The following is a 21,416-nucleotide window of genomic DNA, read 5'->3' on the forward strand; positions in this document are numbered from 1 at the left end:
ATCTACCATTGCCATAATTGACAAAGCAGGTGTAGTTTCCTGAGTATATCACAATCCCCTCCCCTGGGCGCGGTACTTTAGTAATAATAGGGTACTCTTTTTTCCATCTTTCACAGCCTGTCCTATTGGTGGTTGTGCTAGTATAGAGGCTGAGAAAACAGTTCTCATGGTCCTCTGGGAGCTAAGGGACAATTCCCAGATGGGGCCTAGCACTGCCACAGACATAACAACCAGTCCGGTTGTGTGTGCCCGCGTTGTACTTCATCCATTCTAACCACAGGTTGCAGTCAGAATAGCCAGTCTCTATGGCCATTGTGTCCTTAGGAGGCAGAGCCTTCTTGCAATGGGAGGCCTGGATCCAGGAGTTTCTCCTGTCTTGTTTAACTGACGTGGCTGTGTTCGGTAGCACCTGGTAAAGACCGTCGTATTTGGGCTCAAAGGAGTGTTTTCTAACAACTTTCCTTACATATACCCAATCTCCAGGGAGCAGATGAGTCTCGAGAATATACATTAGTTAGGTGTTTTGTGAGATCAATAACACAGTTTGTCAAGCTACCATGCTGCATCTGGAGTTATCACGGTAAATACAATCCTAACATTGGGGCTGACCCAAAAAGTACCTCATGTGAGCTGAGGCTTATTCTGTCAGGTGTGTACCTTCCGGAGAAGAGTACCAAGGGGAGGCACTCGGTCCATGGTCTATTGAGCTCTCCCATGGCCTTATGGATTGTGGTTTCTAAGATACCAAATTAAACTTTCTGCTCTAGCACTGCTTTGTGGATGGTAGGGAGCATAAAAGGCCAGTTCTATCCCCAACACTTTCATTACTTTCTGCATCACTTCGCCTGTGGAGGGAATAGCTCGGTCACTCTCAGTTGTCTCCGGTACTCTGTACCTGTACACCACCTCAGAGGTCAGTTTTTGTTGGTGGCGTTTGTGGGCGGGTATGCCAGACTGGATACCCTGAGAACATGTCTAGGTAGACCAGACCGACCTCATACCTACCCACCCTTGGCAGTTGGAAGTAGACTACTTGAAGACGCTGGAACAGGTAGTCAGAACGAGGAGTGCACTGCATAGAAGCCAATACAGACTTTCCCACATTGCTCTGAGCACAAATCGGGCAGCCCTGTGTGTGTGGCTGCCGTGATGCTAAATCCTGGTGCAGACCAGTGACTAGTGACCACAGCTGTTTGTGACAGGTGTGTATTTCCATGGGACGCCAAAGCCATGGCCATGATGGGATAGGGGCCTGTGGGAGACAAGGCTTGTTGGATACCATCCATTTATCTCAAGGTGTCTCTTTGCTCCTCTTGCCGGTTCCCATTGTTCCTTTTCACTCCCTTTTGCTGCCTGCTTTTGTAACTGAATCAAATAATTCACCAGGGGTGACGTCTGGGGGTGAGGTATCTGTACCGCCCCAACCCCTGAAAGATCAAGTCTGGGCTCTGTGTGGCTGTCTTTACAGCCTGATCAGCCGGGTAACTTACGGTTGCCTCAGGTGCCATCCATGCAGTGGCCTTTTGTTGCATTTTCAGGCCACTCTCTCGGGCAGCAAGAGGGCTTCCATCGGTGCTGGTACACCTTTTCTGTTTTTAATTGCTTTATTTTCAAGAATGGTCTCGCTCTCCAGATGGGTTCATAGTCATGAGCAATGTCATAGGCATAGCGGGAGTCTGTGTGGACATTAGGTTAGAAGCGGTTCGGCTTTGACTACATCATGTAAGGAGAGCACAACATAACTTGTGTAGAAGCTGCTTTCTTGACCATACTCCGATCCATCCACAAAAAGTGCAAAATCAGGGTTATCTAATGACTGATCAACATGACTGAATCCCCTGTCTCCTGGGCCATCAGCTAGTGCATAGTCCTGTCCTGAAAGGGAAAAAAAATATCAGGTGATTATTCTCACTTCCCCTCGTTCTCCAGAGGCAGCAAGGTAGATGGACTGGGGGCGTTGTAACGCTAGTACATTAAGTGGCAAGAGCCGGGTGCACTGTAGGTAAAAGTGAAGCAAAGTCTGAATAAAAACCTATGACAGTGTTCTAAACTTATTTTTCCTCTGCTGCTCGCTGTGTACCTAACTGATTAAAAGGGCTAATGGAAGGCACTCAGTCCAAGGTTTGCCAGTTTCCTCCACTGCCTTTTGTATTTAAAATTGCATCCTTTCTACTTTCCCACTACTCTGTGGATGGTAGGGTGTGTGAAAGGCCTGGGATATACCCAGAGCAGACATGATGAGTTGCATTATTTCACCTGTGAAGTGTGTACCTTTGTTTGACTCAATCCTTCCAGTACCCCGTATATGCACATTACCTTGTTTATGAGCTTCTTTGCAGTTACCAGCTCATTTACCTTGGTAACAGGGTATGCCTTTAACCTGAAAAGACATCAGCAACAATGAGCACATATTCATACTTCCCAACAAGTGGGAGCTGAATGTAGTCAATTTGCAATCTCTGAAATGGGTAGAGTGGGCTAGGCAAGTGTTATGTGGCCCCTTTACGTCTGCCCTGGGTTGCCTATAGCACAGATCATGCAAGACTGGACAAATGATGCAGCAGCTACAGAAAACCCAAGAGTCACCCATCCTCGTTCAAACGCCGACATCATTGCTGCTTTTGATGGGTGCATCTTTTGTTTCATCAGCTGGGCCATCATGGGGCACAGGTAGGCAAGTTCTGTTGACTGTTTGCCATATGCTGTCCTGTTCTGCTGCTGACAATTTTAATCCATTTATCCTTTCCTTTCTTGTTGGCTTGTAACTGTAAAGTCCTTAGCATATCAATGTCCAAAGTTTTGTCATTGTCCAAGGTTGTTTTGTCTCTGACTTATGCAGTCAGTATCTTCTTTTCTTCCACGGCTTGAGGGCCGCTACCTTTGCTGTGCTTTCTACGAAGGCGTTGCCTCTTGCTTCTCCAGTGTAGGAATTACTGTGAGCTCTCCACTTTGTCAGGTAGAAGTAGGGCCTCCATGAGACTCTGCACCGCTGCACCATTCTTAATTGGCTGTCCTGCTGAGGTAAGAAATTGTCTGGCCTACCATATTGGGCCGTAATCACAAGCTATGCCAAATGCATACCAGGAATTAGTGTAAATGTTTGCCGTCTTACCTTTCAGCACCAGTGCCAGCTGTCGTGGATTTATTTGGGATCCGCGGTGTAATCAATAGGAATGTTTGTACCCTTCCTGATTCACGTTCAGAGACTGTACGCACAATGGAAGAAATCACACAGAGACAGACTGTCAGTGTAGAAAGTCTTCCTCGACTCTGCCTTATTAATAGGCGTATACCATCTTTTATAGCATTATGAGTTAACTGCCCTTTATGGGCATGCACGAAGCAATACATGATTGGGAATCAAAGCATGGGATTGGGTGGACCAATTAAGGTCTTCTCACATCCGGTTCTGTGTAAGCTTCTGTCGTCATGGATGTCCAACATCACATGGTTTCAGGTGGAATGCGGAGACATCTTAGGTGTTCAAAGGAGGGGGCAGGGGCAGGGTGAGCAGCGTGTCGTCAAATGATGCCTGAGGCTACATGCGAGCAAACTAAAATGTGCCCTGAGGTCATGTTCGTGGATTTCTATCAAGCTGCATATTCTGATAACAGTTAGCAGAACAGGATGTGGCCTGCACATTCCGTTCTGCTGGCCCAGACAGTAAAATAGACCTTTCACACATGTTTTATGGCACAATTTAAAGGGGTTTTCCAAGCACAAATACTATTAATGACCTATCCTTAGCATAGGTCATCCATAGTTGATAGGCCAGGGTCTGCCTCCTAGGAACCAAGCAGATCAGCTGATCAGTGGCGCTACACACAGGGGTGACAACAAGCCTCTTCTCTGGCTTTTGTGTAGCGGCTGCGACTTTTCACTTCAGAACTGCAGGCTGAGGTCTCATAGAAGACAATGGGAACTGTGCCTGCAATTTCAAGCGCTGGCCGCTATACAGGGGGAGAGCAGTAGCTTCCACTCTGACCCTTGTGTATAGTGGCACTGATAGCATGCACCCGCTCAGCTGATCGATAGGTCATTAATAGTATTTATGCCTAGAAAACCCCTTTAATGTACCATATAACTTACCAAGAAACGTTTGTAGGGTCTAATGGAAAAAAAACACAATTCTGCCATTGTTTATCGGGTTTAGTTTTTGCAATGTTAACCATATGGTATAAATTACAAAATTGACCTGCAGAATAAAGTTATTACTTTATTCAGCAGCTTAGTATGATTAAAGCAATACGAAATGTATACAGTTTTTAATGTTTTACTACTTTTAGAATTCAACAACAAGAAGAATTACATTCCGTTTGTATTAACATATTTTGAGGCTTATATTTATTCTGTTCATTGCATTGTAAGAGGGCTTGTTTATTATTTGATGCCATTTTGCAGTACAGTACAACTTTACTAACACTTTCAAATAGCATGCACTGTATTATCTAAATGTTTTATTAGTAGAGATGAGCGAGCACCAAAATGCTCGGGTGCTCGTTACTCTGGACGAAAATTTCGCGATGCTCGAGGGTTCGTTTCGAATAACGAACCCCATTGAAGTCAATGGGCGACCCAAGCATTTTTGTATATCGCCGATGCTCGCTTAGGTTTCCATTTGTGAAAATCTGGGCAATCCAAGAAAGTGATGGGAACGACACAGCAACGGATAGGGCAGGCAAGGGGCTACATGTTGGGCTGCATCTCAAGTTCCCAGGTCCCACTATTAAGCCACAATAGCGGCAAGAGTGGGCCCCCCCACCCCAACAATTTTTACTTCTGAAAAGCCCTCATTAGCAATGCATACCTTAGCTAAGCACCACACTACCTCCAACAAAGCACAATCACTGCCTGCATGACACTCCGCTGCCACTTCTCCTGGGTTACATGCTGCCCAACCCCCCCCCCCCCCCCCCCCCCGCACGACCTAGTGTCCACAGCACACACCAAAGTGTCCCTGCGCAGCCTTCAGCTGCCCTCATGCCACGCCACCCTCATGTCTATTTATAAGTGCGTCTGCCATGAGGAGGAACCGCAGGCACACACTGCAGAGGGTTGGCACGGCTAGGCAGCGACCCTCTTTAAAAGGGGCAGGACGATAGCCCACAATGCTGTACAGAAGCAATGAAAAATATAATCCTGTGCCACCGCCATCAGGAGCTGCACACGTGGGCATAGCAATGGGGAACCTATGTGCCACACACTATTCATTCTGTCAAGGTGTCTGCATGCCCCAGTCAGACTGCGTTTTTTTATAAATAGTCACAGGCAGGTACAACTCCGCAATGGGAATTCCGTGTGCACCCACAGCATGGGTGGCTCCCTGGAACCCACCCGCTGTACATAAATGTATCCCATTGCAGTGCCCTGGACAGCAGAGCTAATGTCAGATTAAATGCAGGTGGGCTTCGGCCCAAACTGCATGCCCCAGTCAGGCTCGAGTTTTTTATAAGTATACACAGGAACGTACATCTCCCTTATGGGAAGTCCATGTGGACCGACAGCATGGGTGGGTGAGAGGAAGCTACTGGCGGTACATAAATATATCCCATTGCAGTGCCCAGCACAGCTGATGTAACGTCAGCTTTAATGCAGGTGGGCAAAAAATTAATTGGATTACACTGTAGGCGAGGGCCCAAAAAAATTGGTGTACCAACAGTACTAATGTACCTCAGAAAAATTGCCCATGCCCAACCAAGAGGGCAGGTGAAACCCATTAATCGCTTTGGTTAATGTGGCTTAATTGGTAACTAGGCCTGGAGGCAGCCCAGTTAAAATAAAAATTGGTTCAGGTGCAAGTTTCAACGCTTTAATGAGCATTGAAACGTATAAAAATTGTTTACAAAAATTATATGACAGCCTTGTGGGCCTAAGAAAAATTGCCCGTTCGGCGTGATAACGTGAGGTTTCAGGAGGAGAAGCAGGAGGAGGAGGATGAATAGAATACACAGGTGGATGAAGCAAAAAGGTCCCCGTTTTTGATGGTGATAGAGAACGATGCTTCCATCCGCGGGTGCAGCCTACGTATTGCTTAGGTATCGCTGCTGTCCGCTGGTGGAGAAGAGAAGTCTGGGGAAATCCAGGCTTTGTTCATCTTGATGAGTGTTAGCCTGTCGGCACTGTCGGTTGACAGGCGGGTACGCTTATCCGTGATGATTCCCCCAGCCGCACTAAACACCCTCTCTGACAAGACGCTAGCCGCAGGACAAGCAAGCACCTCCAGGGCATACAGCGCGAGTTCAGGCCACGTGTCCAGCTTCGACACCCAGTAGTTGTAGGGGGCAGAGGCGTCACCGAGGACAGTCGTGCGATCGGCTACGTACTCCCTCACTATCCTTTTACAGTGCTCCCGCCAACTCAGCCTTGACTGGGGAGCGGTGACACAGTCTTGCTGGGGAGCCATAAAGCTGGCAAAGGCCTTGGAGAATGTTCCCCTGCCTGCGCTGTACATGCTGCCTGATCTCTGCGCCTCCCCTGCTACCTGGTCCTCGGAACTGCACCTTCTGCCACTAGCGCTGTCGGATGGGAATGTTACCATCAGTTTGTCCGCCAGGGTCCTGTGGTATAGCATCACTTTCGAACCCCTTTCCTCTTCGGGTATGAGAGTGGAAAGGTTCTCCTTATACAGTGGGTCGAGCAGTGTGTACACCCAGTAATCCGTAGTGGCCAGAATGCGTGTAACGCGAGGGTCTCGAGAAAGGCATCCTAACATGAAGTCAGCCATGTGTGCCAGGGTACCTGTACGCAACACATGGCTGTCCTCACTCGGAAGATCACTTTCAGGATCCTCCTCCTCCTTCTCCTCCTCAGGCCATACACGCTGAAAGGATGACAGGCAAGCAGCATGGGTACCCTCAGCAGTGGGCCAAGCTGTCTCTTCCCTCTCCTCCTCATGCTCCTCCCCCTCCTCCTCAATGCACTGAGATATAGACATAAGGGTGCTCTGACTATCCAGCGACATACTGTCTTCCCCCGCCTCCGTTTCCGAGTGCAAAGCGTCTGCCTTTATGCTTTGCAGGGAACTTCTCAAGAGGCATAGCAGAGGAATGGTGACGCTAATGATTGCAGCATCCCCACTTACCATCTGGGTAGACTCCTCAAAGTTTCCAAGGACCTGGCAGATGTCTGCCAACCAGGCCCACTCTTCTGTAAAGAATTGAGGAGGCTGACTCCCACTACGCCGCCCATGTTGGAGTTGGTATTCCACTATAGCTCTACGCTGCTCATAGAGTCTGGCCAACATGTGGAGCGTAGAGTTCCACCGTGTGGGCACGTCGCACAGCAGTCGGTGCACTGGCAGATTAAACCGATGTTGCAGGGTCCGCAGGGTGGCAGCGTCCGTCTTGGATTTGCGGAAATGTGCGCTGACCCGGCGCTCCTTTCCGAGCAGGTATGACAAGTGTGGGTAGCTTTTCAGAAAGCGCTGAACCACCAAATTAAAGACATGGGCCAGGCATGGCACGTGCGTGAGGCTGCCGAGCTGCAGAGCCGCCACCAGGTTACGGCCGTTGTCACACATGACCATGCCTGGTCGGTCGGTCTGCTCTGTCAGACCCTGCAGCAGTTCGTGGGCCGTGTGCCTCCTATCTCCTAAGCTGAGTAGTTTCAGCACGGCCTGCTGACGCTTGCCCACCACTGTGCTGCCACTCCGCGCGACACCGACTGCTGGCGACGTGCTGCTGCTGCTGATACATCTTGATTGCGAGACAGAGGTTGCGTTGGAGGAGGAGGAGGAGGATGGTGGTTTAGTGGAGGAAGCATACACCGCCGCAGATACCAGCACCGAGCTGGGGCCCGCAATTCTGGGGGTGGGTAGGACGTGAGCGGTCCCAGGCTCTGACTCTGTCCCAGCCTCCACTAAATTCACCCAATGTGCCGTCAGAGAGATATAGTGGCCCTGCCCGCCTGTGCTTGTCCACGTGTCCATTGTTAAGTGGACCTTGGCAGTAACCGCGTTGGTGAGGGCGCGTACAATGTTGCGGGAGACGTGGTCGTGCAGGGCTGGGACGGCACATCGGGAAAAGTAGTGGCGACTGGGAACCGAGTAGCGTGGGGCCGGCGCCGCCATCATGCTTTTGAAAGCCTCTGTTTCCACAAGCCTATACGGCAGCATCTCCAGGCTGATCAATTTGGCTATGTGCACGTTTAACGCTTGAGCGTGCGGGTGCGTGGCGGCGTACTTGCGCTTGAGCTCAAACAGTTGCGCTAGCGACGTCTGGACGCTGCGCTGAGAGACATTGCTGGATGGGGCCGAGGACAGCGGAGGTGAGGGTGTGGGTGCAGGCCGGTAGGCACTCGTGCCTGTGTCCTCAGAAGGGGGTTGGATCTCAGTGGCAGGTTGGGGCACAGGGGGAGAGGCAGTGGTGCAAACCGGAGGCGGTGAACGGCCTTCGTCCCACCTTGTGGGGTGCTTGGCCATCATATGCCTGCGCATGCTGGTGGTGGTGGCTCCCTCAGCTGATCTTGGCGCGACAAAGGTTGCACACCACTATTCGTCAGTCGTCAGGCGTCTCTGTGAAAAACTGCCACACCTTAGAGCACCTTGGCCTCTGCAGGGTGGCATGGCGCGAGGGGGCGCTTTGGGAAACAGTTGGTGGATTATTCGGTCTGGCCCTGCCTCTACCCCTGGCCACCGCACTGGCTCGGCCTGTGCCCACACGCTGACTTGGGCCTCCGCGTCCTCGGCCGCGTCCACGTCCTCTAGGCCTACCCCTACCCCTCAGCATGGTGTATTACCAGTAGTGCAGAAACAGAACGCTGTAATTAAATGTGCCGCTTATTGGCCTGTGGTTGGAGGCTGACTTCGCTTACGGAACGCCAGGAAAGAATTTTGCGCAAGCCTGCTGTAACACTTAGCTGGCTGCGTATGAATTAGGAGGACAACTACCCCCAGCAGAGACCCAGTACACTGAGGACGGTCACAGGCAGCCCAAATAGATTTTTTTTCCCAAATGTTTTTGGAAAGGCCCACTGCCTATATACACTAAATATGTCTTCTGTCCCTGCCTCACCACTACTGGCCCTGCACTATGTAAAATTACTGCTGACTGTTTCACTGTGGACAGGAATACAGCGGTGATGTAAGAGGCAACACAGAGCCAGGAAAGAATTTTGCGGAAGCCTGCTGTAACACTTAGCTAGCTGCTTATGAATTAGGACAACTACCCCCAGCAGAGACCCAGTACACTGAGGGTGGTCACAGGCAGCCCAAATAGATTTTTTTTCCCAAATGTTTTTGGAAAGGCCCACTGCCTATATACACTAAATATGTCTTCTGTCCCTGCCTCACCACTACTGGCCCTGGACTATGTAAAATTACTGCAGGACGCAATGCTCTGCACGGCCGATATACAAAAAAAAAAAAATGTGCAACACTGCAAAAAGCAGCCTCCACACTACTGCACACGGTTAGATGTGGCCCTAAGAAGGACGGTTGGGGTTCTTGAAGCCTAAAATCTCTCCTAACACTCTCCCTATAGCAACTCCAGCAAGACAGCACTTTCCCTGAATAATGTCAGAATGCATCTGTGGCGAGCCGCGGGAGGGGCCGATTTATATACTCGAATAACGAGCATCTCGAACACGCTAATACTCGAACGAGCATCAAGCTCGGACGAGTACGTTCGCTCATCTCTAGTTTTATCCCATTGAAAACTCGAAACCTGCTCTCGGTGATCACAATTGAGCAACTGAAATCTCCTCAAGCGCCAGCTGAATCTGTTTCTGGAGCCTAGACTGTATCTGTATTGTATTGTTGCAATGACCCGAGTCTCTCTCAGGTACAGAAGTCCAGCTGTAGGTCAGCTCGTTGAAGGCTCTCACTGACTGAGTCTTTCTCTTTCCTGCACTTTCAGAGACACACTAGAGCCAATCAGTGTGCAGCTTAGGCCCTGTCAGTTTATAGTACAAAAAACATCAGAAGGAACCAAGTCAGGTGACCTTTCTCTGGAGGTCCTAACAGCTACTTACTTGTTTATCAAGTAATATTCTAGATATATATGTGGGAAATTAACCCCTAACAAGTTTATACATACGCTAGCCTACTAAAAGTATTTGAAAACCGCTATAAGTAGAAAGGATTATGTCTTATTAGCATTTCACATGTCCTAAACCATGCTACATAATATGCATATCCTTGGAGGTGTCAGCTATAGTTTGAAGTGGAACTGCATGCTATTGGATATATGGGTTATGCTGTTGCACATCAGCTGTCCATCATGAAGCGTGATGCATTGGCCTATCTAAAATGATGCAATAATTGGATAGTTAAAGGGGTTGTCCGGCCATAAACATTAGGTCTCATTACTTCTGTTTGCCCAATACAATGCACTTTGTAAAATACATTGTGCATTGTAAATTAGGCAAACAGAAGTTATTCACTTACCTTTGGAATGCCCCCCCCCCCCTGTGTTGCTCCTCGGTTGCCATGGGTTCCGACAAGTCTCTTGTCCTCTTCTTGTCGGGACGACGGGGACACGCTTCTCCAGCACAGCTCTGCGCATGTGCAGAAGAACTTCAGCCGCTGGGAAGCTCAGTTCTGGCTGCTGGCTCTTCATCTCCAAGGTAAGAATGAGTGGAGGGGCGGGCTCTCGCGGGGGGTGGGGGGGTGGAGAGGGAGAGATGGATGGATGGATGGATGTGTGCAAGGGGGGGGGGGGGTGCAGTGATGTGTGTGTGTGTTCGTGGTGTCTGGAGACCCGGCTGTCAGAAGTCCCGGGGGAAGGGGGGGGTGGAGAGGGAGAGATGGATGGATGGATGAATGTGTGCAAGGGGGGGGGGGGGTGCAGTGATGTGTGTGTGTGTGTGTGTGTGTGCAGGGACCCGGCTGACAGAAGTCGGGGGGGGGGGTCATTGTGAGGGGGGGGGGGGTCGCTGTGGGAGGGGCACTATGAGGGCATGTGTGTGTGGGGAAATGTTTTGTTTTACTTTACTTTAGCAGGGGGGGGGGGGGCAGTAGGTAGCCTTGCAGTGGGGGGCTGCAGGAGAGTTCTCTCTCGGCTCTCCCCAGCCCCTCTCCATTCACTATACACTCATGCCAGGATTTTATCCTGAACCATGAGTGTATAAGTGTCCCCTGGCTACAACCCCTCTGAGTATAGTATGCAGCAGGGGGCGGGGCCTGGGCGGGGAGAGACTGTAGAGCAGTTCAATAGAGGTGGGCGTGTCATGGGCGGGGCTAGGATGTGAGCTGAGGGAGGCCATGAAATCCTGCTTTTTCATGCCTCTTACTGCCATTGGGAGCGCGCACACAGAGGAGGGAGAGCGCAGAGCATTGTGGGAAGGCAGCACAGAGGCGCCATCTTTGAAAGCTGCAGTGAACATCAGATTCTAAGGTAAGAAACTGACATTCCAGCTGATCTGCCTGCCGGTTTGAGCCCCTGTATGCTGTGTGTTACTATCCTTACTGAAAGGGAAGCAGCAGCATTATAAAAATTTTTACCCTGTGTGGCTGGACAACCCCTTTAAGTAGTGGAGGAACATTCTATGGAGTTACAAATCACGCTACTCTAACTTCATATCAGATGCACATGGAAAACGCCTTTCACCTGAGTCAGAAACACTATCTTTTCTCTTTAGTGAGAGCATCTAGACGGTGAGTGAGGAGATTCAAAAGGCTATTCATGCCCCTCTGGGTATTATGCAAATAAGGGAGATGAAAAAGTACTTCCACAGTACCACCTATTTGAAGGCAGCATTCCTTCAAGCCAAAGTTAGACCCTTTATACAACCCTTGTAACAATGAATGGGAATTATAAGCAAAGCCAGACTCCATGTACAGACAGCTGTTTTAGGGTATTTGCCCTTCATTGTGTACAGTAGTAATCTGGCTTTGCTAGTGAGAGGCCTGGAATGGGGTCTCCTTAGGGAGAGCACGTAGACAGTGAGTAAGGAGACTGAAACGCCATTTATGTTCCTCTGGGCACTATGCAAATAAGGGAGATGGAATAATACATGTTTTACATGGCATGGTCTCAGTCTGTTGGTTGTAGTAGCAAGACAAATGAACACAGAGGTGTATCTTGACATTCTAAGCAATAATTTGCTGTTGACCATGTGGTAATACTCCAGGAATGGTCAGTAATACGTCTAAAAAAACAATGTGCCATTTCACAAATCTAATGCTGCTTTACATTGATTTGAGAATATGGACTAGGCTGTATAGAGTCACGACATCAACACTATTACACATCTTTGTAATTAATTACAGCATCGGGTCACAAAATATTTACAGTGTCCATCTTCTTCAACTTAAGGCATTTACAAGATATATGGAGTGAAATACCAGCTGGAATGTATCAGAGATGGAGAGTATCCAATGTCACTATGGCCAAAGCAAGCCACTACGTATTAACATATGTAAATAAATACCTCTTTTCAATCTTGCTCAGGTGTCCAATATAGTGGATAGTGCATATGTTGTTGTTGATCAGACTTAAACCCAGGAAAGAGGAAGCTGTTACTGTTTCTGGAGGACCCCACGCATCCATGCATTACAAGAGATTAGAGTTGAGCGAACATACTCTATCAAGCTTGATGCTCGTTCGAGTATTAGCATACTCGATGGTGCTCATTACTCGAATGAGCATCAAGCCATGTTCGACCCCGCCCCAGTTTTTGGCTCCTCCCCACTGTGACGTGCCTATTTTGGCCCCTCCCCGCTGCGATGCAGCGTGCGTCATTGGCAAATTTTTTGTCTGGCAGGCAGAAGAGAGAGAGAGAGATAGAAGAACCTAGGAGGGAAAAAAAGCACAGCACCCGACGTCCCACATACAAAAATGCTCGAGTCTCCCATTGTAGTCAATGGGGTTCGTTACTCGAGTAGACCTCTTGAATTTTACGAAAAGCTCGACTCGAATAATGCAGACTCGAGCATTTGGGTGCTCGCTCTTCTCTACAAGAGATGCATTAGGACTGACTTATTTCCCCTACGGAGGCACTGAAGTGGAATTGAACACTTGCTGCCATGTTACCCTACAGATAAGTGCTAATTGCTGTGGATTCTAGTCATGGATACTATATAATCTACTTATTTAGGGGAATATTTCTAAAAAATAGTAATTTTCAAAAGAAAATAACCCCTTTAACTAAAAATACAAATGAAAAAAAACACAACAGAAGCACTAAAGACATTTTTATGTTTTTACATGTTTGGGCAGTAAACCCATGTGAAAATCAATGGTGAGAAAATGCAGTTAGCTTCAGGCATCCATACACATAAGTAGATATTAAACAAAGCTAGCATAGAAAATCCCTCCATGTACTCCCTATATTTCTTGAGGAAAAGAAGAATATGATTAAAAAGTTAACTGCAAAAACAAAATGTTACTATAGACATAAAAATATCTGTAAGTTGCCTTAGGTGGAACTGTCACCCTAGGTTTACACAAGTCAATATCTATACTTAAAGATGATGTTTCAATTAAATGGAATTATATTTTCAATATGTGTTCAGGTCACATGGAATTGGAAAACACATTGAAAATCAATTTTCCTCTTTATGAGCCTGAGCTACAACCATTGGTCCCGTCTCTCAATTTACCATGTCTCTTTCAGTAAAATCTATTGGGAGTACCTTCGTTCAATAAATCAACACTCTATGCTTTCCGACTGTTTGCTCTTCTTGCTTTTATTGAAGATGTTACATTTTACTCTAGTGGATTCAGAAACTTCTAAAGGTTCAATTAAACTCCTGGGAAAACAAATGAAGGTACATAACAGTGTGTGTCTCTCAGATGAAGTTTGAAAGAGAATAATACCATGTTCTGCATGACTTTTACTTTTTCTATAACTTAGCCATGAAAGAATCAGAACTCCAAAATATAGTTTGACGAAGACTTTTTTTTTGCGGAAAAATTTTGCATCACAAATACACAATGTACCTCCACCGCATTAGGAATGTGTAAAAAACCAGAACATCAGATTGAAATGTGACCCATATACTCCTTTCCAATTTTTAAGTAATAGCAAAACTCAATGAGTAATATAACATATTTCTGGTATGGGACAAATAAATAACAAAGATAAAACCAAATTTAAATTTTGTTCATTATTGACCTGTTAAATTTGATATGTAACTTGTACTATGTATTGTATTAAAATGGTTTCTTTATCTGGCTCTATTCTAAAATTGCCTCTATTTTCCTATCGCATCCTGGCCATATTTGCCAATTATTTTGCAAGTATAGCAATTATTCAACTTTCTTACTACTTTTTTATCTTACATATTCCTTCCATACCATATTTCCATAACTGGACTTTAGAGTAAATGCTACTGCCACTTAACCCCTTCAACACCATGCCTGTTTGTACCTTCATGACACAACTAGAGATGAGCGAGCATACTCATCCGAGTATTAGGGTGTTCGAGATGCTCGTTACTCGTGACGAGTACCACGCGGTGTTCGGGTTACTTTCACTTACTTCCCTGAGAAATTTGCGCGTTTTTCTGGCCAATAGAAAGACAGGGAAGGCATTACATCTTCCCCCTGCGACGTTCAAACCCTATACCACCCCCCTGCAGTGAGTGGCTGGCGAGATTAGGTGTCACCCGAGTATTAAAATCTGCCCCTCCCGCGGCTCGCCACAGATGCATTCTGACATTAGTTCAGGGAAAGTGGTATCTTGGTGGAGCTGCTATAGGGAGAGCGTTAGGAGTGATTTTAGGTTTCAAGAACCCCAACGGTCCTTCTTAAGGCCATAGAAATCGCAGATCGCACCTATGTGCGATCTGCGATTTCTGTTCTCTTCTCTATATGCGCTCAATGGGGCCGGCGGCAGCAGCGCCGACCCCATTGAGAACATATAGAAGACAAATCATTCTTCTCTGCCACAGCTGTTGCAGCTGTGGCAGAGAAGAACGATGTTTGCCCATTGAATTCAATGGAGCCAGCAATACAGCAGGTTCCACTGAAAGCAATGGGCTGCCGGCGATCGCGGGATGAATTGTCGGGAAGGGCTTAAATATATAAGCCCTTCCCTGCAATTCATCCAGAAATGTGTTACAATCAAAATATATACCGGCGTATAAGGCGACGGGGCGTATAAGACGACCCCCCAACTGTCACCTTATACGCCGGCAATACAGTGGAGCAAAGAATAAAAATCATTACTCACTTCTTCTGACGTTCTGCTGTGCTGCTGCAGGCTGTCGCTCCCTCCTGGTTCCCGGCAGAGCATTGCTTTCTCTACGAAGGGCTTTAAATCCCCGCCTCCAGAAACACAGGTGCCTTCAGCCAATCACAGCCAATGACAATGATGTCATTGAATGGCTGTGATTGGCTGAAGGCACGTGTGTTTCTGGAGGCGGGAATTTTAAGCCCTGCGTCCAGAAAGCAATGCTCTGCCGGGGACCAGGAGGGAGCGACAGCCTGCAGGAGCACCGCAGAACGTCAGAAGAAGTGAGTAATGATTTTTATTCTTTGCTCCACTGTATTGCCGGCGTATAAGGTGACAGTTGGGGGGTCGTCTTATACGCCCCGTCGCCTTATACGCCGGTATATATTTTTATTGTAACACATTTCTGGATGAATTGCAGGGAAGGGCAAACATCGTTCTTCTCTGCCACAGCTGTTACAGCTATGGCAGAGGAGAACGATCTTTATGCTGACAGTGCGGGGGGGGGGGGGGGCACTCTTGCCGCTATTGTGGCTTAATAGTGGGACCTGGGAACTTGAGATGCAGCCCAACATGTAGCCCCTCGCCTGCCCTATCCGTTGCTGTGTCGTTCCCATCACTTTCTTGAATTGCCCAGATTTTCACAAATGAAAACCTTAGCGAGCATCGGCGATAAACAAAAATGCTTGGGTCGCCCATTGACTTCAATGGGGTTCGTTACTCGAAACGAACCCTCGAGCATTGCGAAAAGTTCATCCCGAGTAACGAGCACCCGAGCATTTTGGTGCTCGCTCATCTCTAGACACAACCAATTATTGAAAATCTGATACGTGTCACTTTAACAAAAAATAACTATGTAAAGGTTTTACTCCTCCAAGTAATCCTGACATTGTCATTTCTTCACATGCTGTACTTTATTTATGTAGCTAAAAGTAAAAGGTGTGGAAATTTTTATGCAACAAATCTGCAGAGTTTTTGAAACACTGCCTATTTATGCTATGGATTTCTATTACGGAATTCAACCCTTGAAATAAACGGGTTAAATCCCACAGCAGATCCACTTCAAAACCCGCAGTCAGATCCATACGGTTAAGGCGGAGCTCACGCGACTTGGTGGTAAAACGCTGCGTATATAACACAGTGTTTTATGGCTGTGTGTGCCGACGCATCGCATATGGCAGCGATTGTCGACTGTGCATGGCAGCGTATCTCACGCATGCTCTTATGCGCAGACTTCCTTGTTTTAATTTTTTTCAAATTTTCTGCTCTGTCACTTAGTGACATTGTGTATAAATGCCGCACATATGCAATGTAATTGCATACATACAGCATTTAGTACACACCCAGAGAGAACAATAGGGTCCTATTGCGCTTAATACACGGTAAAATTGAATATGCTGTTTTGTTTTTTTTTTACTCGTGTATTATATGCAATAAAAAGCACTAGTGTAAATATAACAGCGAAAATCAATGCATTTATTTACAGGGCAAGCAGAGATGTAAACTTAGGGTGGGTGGTCAGAAAGTCCTTAGCCCTTTAGGGTCCAGACTATTTTGTACCTTAATGATCAAGTGCTTTTGATCATCACTGTGCAAGAGCCATCATTTGTTGACATAGCTGTATGAGGGCTTGTTTTTTTTTGGGATGAGTTTTATATTTTAATGGCACCACTCTGGGATTCATATTATGTGTTGTAGAACTGTTATTACATTTTGGGGGGAGGGAGAGGGGGTTGCTGTTGGGAAAAATGACCAGAGATTCAGTGATGGATTTGGGGTTTTGTTTTTACAGCATTCACTATTTGGTAAAGTTAATATGATAACTGTTTTATTTGGATGAGGCTTTGTTGTTTTTTTACTACTTTAGCGTAATAAAAACATGTTTTTAAAGAAAAACAATTGAATCTGTATCATCACATTCTGAAACCCATAACAATTGTATTTTTCGGGCAACAGGTCTATGTGAGGTCTTGTTTTTTTGTGGGAACAGTTACCATTTTTATTGGCACCAGTTTCAGGTACATGTGACTTTTTGATTGCTTTGTATTACTTTTTTTGGGAGGTGAACAAAAAAAACCCATCACTGGACTAGAGTACAGAGTGGTAACAAAAAGCATTGTCACTATGGTGGACATAGCCTGCCCTGCATTTCTCAGACTAATCCTTGATTTGAATGGGCATGGTATAATTATTAATTGCCCTTAGGACTCCTACACTCAAGTGTTTCTTTAATGCTGCGTTAATGCTGCATTTTTTTAAACGCGAATGTCTATGGGACTTTCTCATGTTAAAAACACATCACAAGTTTGTGCTTTGTGATTTTTGTGTGATGTGTGTTTAACATTAGAATGTCCCATTGACAATTGCATTAAAAAAACGTAGTGTTAAAAAAACGCAAGTGTGTGGGAGCCCTTATAGTGGCACTGCAGGTTTGCATGGTTTACATTGTAATAAGTGCAGAATATGATGCCTGGTATGGAGAGACCACACGCAGCACAGTAGAAACAAAAGTTATTTACTGAAACAATGGAAATTACTTTTGCAACTAGAATTGGTTCTATGACATTTACCAAACAGTATTCTTAAATCTCTAATTTTCCTATGACGGAGAAGCAAATTCTTTATACAATACATTTATACCATAATAATGATTTTTATCTTTTTAAGGTGAGAAACATTAACCCTTCTGATTGTTGTGCCCAACAGTCTAACCTGATCAAGAATTTTGTAAAAAGGACAATTCCCTACAATGCTGTTCAACTGAAATGTATGGAAGCTGACTCTGGTCTGACTCACAGTTAATTTTGAAGAGTCCCATTAGCAACAAGCCCAACATGTCTGCTGACATGCACTTACACAGTCATGCATTCGTCCAAATACAGAGATTGTTGAAAGCCTGCATCGCTATAGTACCTTCTCTTCTTCCCCACTGCTCTTACAGTGCATGCAATTCAAGGACAGAAATTGTGTACTGGGAGCAGGACCAGTTTGTTAAAGGAGACATTAGAGATGGTGGCTACGAGAGACAGAAGCCTAGACTGAAAACTAGGCTGTAGAAGAGAGGAGACCACGGCACTCGCAAAAACAACCTGCGGGATAAAAATCCACTCGGGGGGGAGGAAAAATTATTTCCAAGACTTAAGCGTCAGCAATAAATGCGAAGCCACCCTAGGGGCTATGGACCTAAGCCCCATAAAACATGTAGAGTAGACGAGTGGAGGAGGTGGCAGCAGAACATTATGTCATACAAAGGAACATGTTTATTGCGTCCAAGTTAAGATAGGCAACGTTTCGACCTATAATTAGGTCTTTTTCAAGCCAAATAACGTAAGGATCAGGATATACAGTCCATGTTCCACTGAAAACTAGTGCCGTCCAGCCAATAAATCTGGAACTGTTTCAGAAAATTTGTGACAGTTGGTAGGATGGCGACACAGAACATCAGGTACCATAGACTCTTCCTACCCTACTGACAGCCCTAGGGAAGTAGCATTTAGTAGCAGAAGGCAGAGTCATTAACCTTCCTGCATACATCTATTTCACTGCTAAAACCCTTCCCTTTCCACCAGAGGCATTACTTGAAGCTTCTGGGTCCCAATGCAAAACCTGTAACAGGGACCCCAACTATAATGCCTTATTCATAGTATTGGGCTCCCTATATGGAGAAGAGAGGCCTTATGGGTCCCCTAAGGCTCCTGGGCCCGGGTCCAACCACATTCTCTTCATTCCCTATAATTATTCCCATGCTTGCCAAACCATCCCCTCCTGCCCTCTTAGTGACCAATGTACCTAATGATCTGACAAGCACTGTATGATAGATATGTGTTAGATAGATAGATAGATAGATAGATAGATAGATAGATAGATAGATAGATAGATAGATAGATAGATAGATAGATGGATAGATAGATAAAAAGCTTGAAGTATGTTGTCATTTTTTAACAATACACCTTGAAACAAAATTGCATTGAGCACTATGTAGAAAAGACTTGATTTCATCCCCTGCACAATATGTTAATTTGCTTCTTGCTTTATATCAAACTTTTCACCTTCAGGTTAGCTGAGCAACATGGTGCTTTAGGCTAAAACAGCTGTTGTACCATACCTTAAATTAGTTTTGGATTCAGTGGTATTAACTCATTTTGGCAAAGAACCAATTTTCAGTTTGACAAAAGACTGAAAAACACCAGTGTTAATTGCCTAGAACATAAAGCATATGGTAGTAAGAATTTATTTCTTCACACTACTGTAGCTGCTCAGCAGACATAAGAGAATATATTTATGTGGATGAAATATATGAAACTCAGAAATGCATGCAATGGAGTAAATGTGTTTTTTTTTTCTACAGTTTACTTGACAAATAATAAGTGAATAATAATGAATATTTTAAATAAAAATGTCCAAAATTAATAAAGTAGTAATAACTAGATAATTTATTTTGTGTTTTAGCTGTTCTGGAAAATCCTTTAAAGTTAAAAAGCGTGGTATGACTGTCAATTCCACCCACTGTGCATCAGGGTGTATTGCCACAAACCTATAATCTTATCTGTCTACATAGCTTTTAATCATTTAATTACCATAAAAACAATAGGGCTCAAAAGTGAAGGCAAAAAAAGTGTCGCAAAAACCACCCCCCGTGTCTGGTTACCACCTAGGTACTTACATATCTGTGAAGAACCAGCACAACTATGCATTAAAAAGCATCAGACTCCAGGCATAATGACTGTATCTTGCCTGTAACGGCTTTACATATTGATTTGCATTGAGCCTCTAGATGTAAATGTCTAGAATATTGTTTAGACCCTGCAAATACCAACAAAAAAGAAACTCTATCAGTATCACTCCAGTATCAGACCATGTTTTAACCATCTATATATATGCAGTGGTAAACACCAAGCTGGGAGGTAGTAGAGCATGCAGCTAGGGTTTAGCAGTCAACCATTCTCTTCAATAGCAAGAGATAGCAGTTTACAATATAATGGTGGTTCAGCACTCTTATGATTAGGATGCTGCTGCACTCCAGATTCTCTGGGTAAACAGCTGGCCAACTGTACACAGATACTCCCACTTTCACAACCATGAAGTAATAGGTATATGAGTAGAACATGCAGATCTATATTTATAGAAGAGTTGTCAAGATTAATTATTCATTCTAGATATATTCTAGACTTCTATATTCTTCTACATTCTAGATACATGCTAGACTCAGTTCTAGATTTTGTTCTTAATTCTGGATGGATGCTGAGTTCTAGATAAGATCTAGACTCGGTTCCAGGTTCAATACCCGGTTCTATATTCTGTTATAGGTTTAGTTTGAGATTCAGAGAGGACACTAAGTTCTAGATAAGTTCTAGACAAATGTATTAAGTATTAGGTTCTAAAAGGTACTAGAGCCAATCATGATTCTTCGAGACTGTGATTGTCCATTAGTCATGCCCTTCCACGTCATGACGTGACGTTGCAGTGCTGTAAACGATGCTGCCAGATGTGCCACATGACCTGTGTAAGCAATGTCATGACTCTCTGGTACCAGGCTTGTCCTTTAGCCACTCTCCCTAACGTCATAACATAACGTGGCAGCACTGTCACATGATTGGGATCCTCAGTGGCCACACCCCCATACAATGGGCTATTGAATGAAGAGCTAACAGTTCTACATCAATGCGGACCCTCAAGCACCTAAACCGATAGCTCCGCTGTAATTACATAAGTGATCTGCTGAATCTGAGCATTTAGATCTGTCCTGGATTCTCCAGCCGGATCAGCTGTGGTATCCCTGTGTTTACAGCCTCCTCCTCTCATCTAATCATGGGGGTGTGGTTTTTCACCTGGGCTGTGCTGATTGGTATATCCATAACAGGCCCCCAAGAGGGAAGGTATTGGGCAGTGCTACAAAAGGAGGTACTGGCTTTTTGGTTGATCATTAGTCTCTAGCTTACCATCAAGGCTGGATACCTTGCTAGCTCTCTTTATTATTTTTTTTTTCCATTTCAGTTGGGCTTTGCATTTCTCTCTGTGATATTGGCTCCAGATTAGAAAGACATTTTTCCTGCTTAGCCTGGGTTATTTTAACTAGACCTTAGGAGATCTAGCCGGAGATAGTGTACTGTATTTATTTATCTATTCCACTAGGGCTAGTCATAGGCTATTGCTTGGGATTCACTAGTGGAGTTAGGTAGCTCTATTGCAGAATGTTATAAGATATTTATCATCAAATCTTATGAACAGACCTGTTCTAGGAACATCATATCATGTAGAACTCAATCTGTCTGCATGCTACTTCTTTATGTTACTGACATGGT

The sequence above is a fragment of the Eleutherodactylus coqui genome, chromosome 7 (assembly GCF_035609145.1).
Source record: "Eleutherodactylus coqui strain aEleCoq1 chromosome 7, aEleCoq1.hap1, whole genome shotgun sequence".
Classification (NCBI taxonomy): Eukaryota; Metazoa; Chordata; class Amphibia; order Anura; family Eleutherodactylidae; genus Eleutherodactylus; species Eleutherodactylus coqui.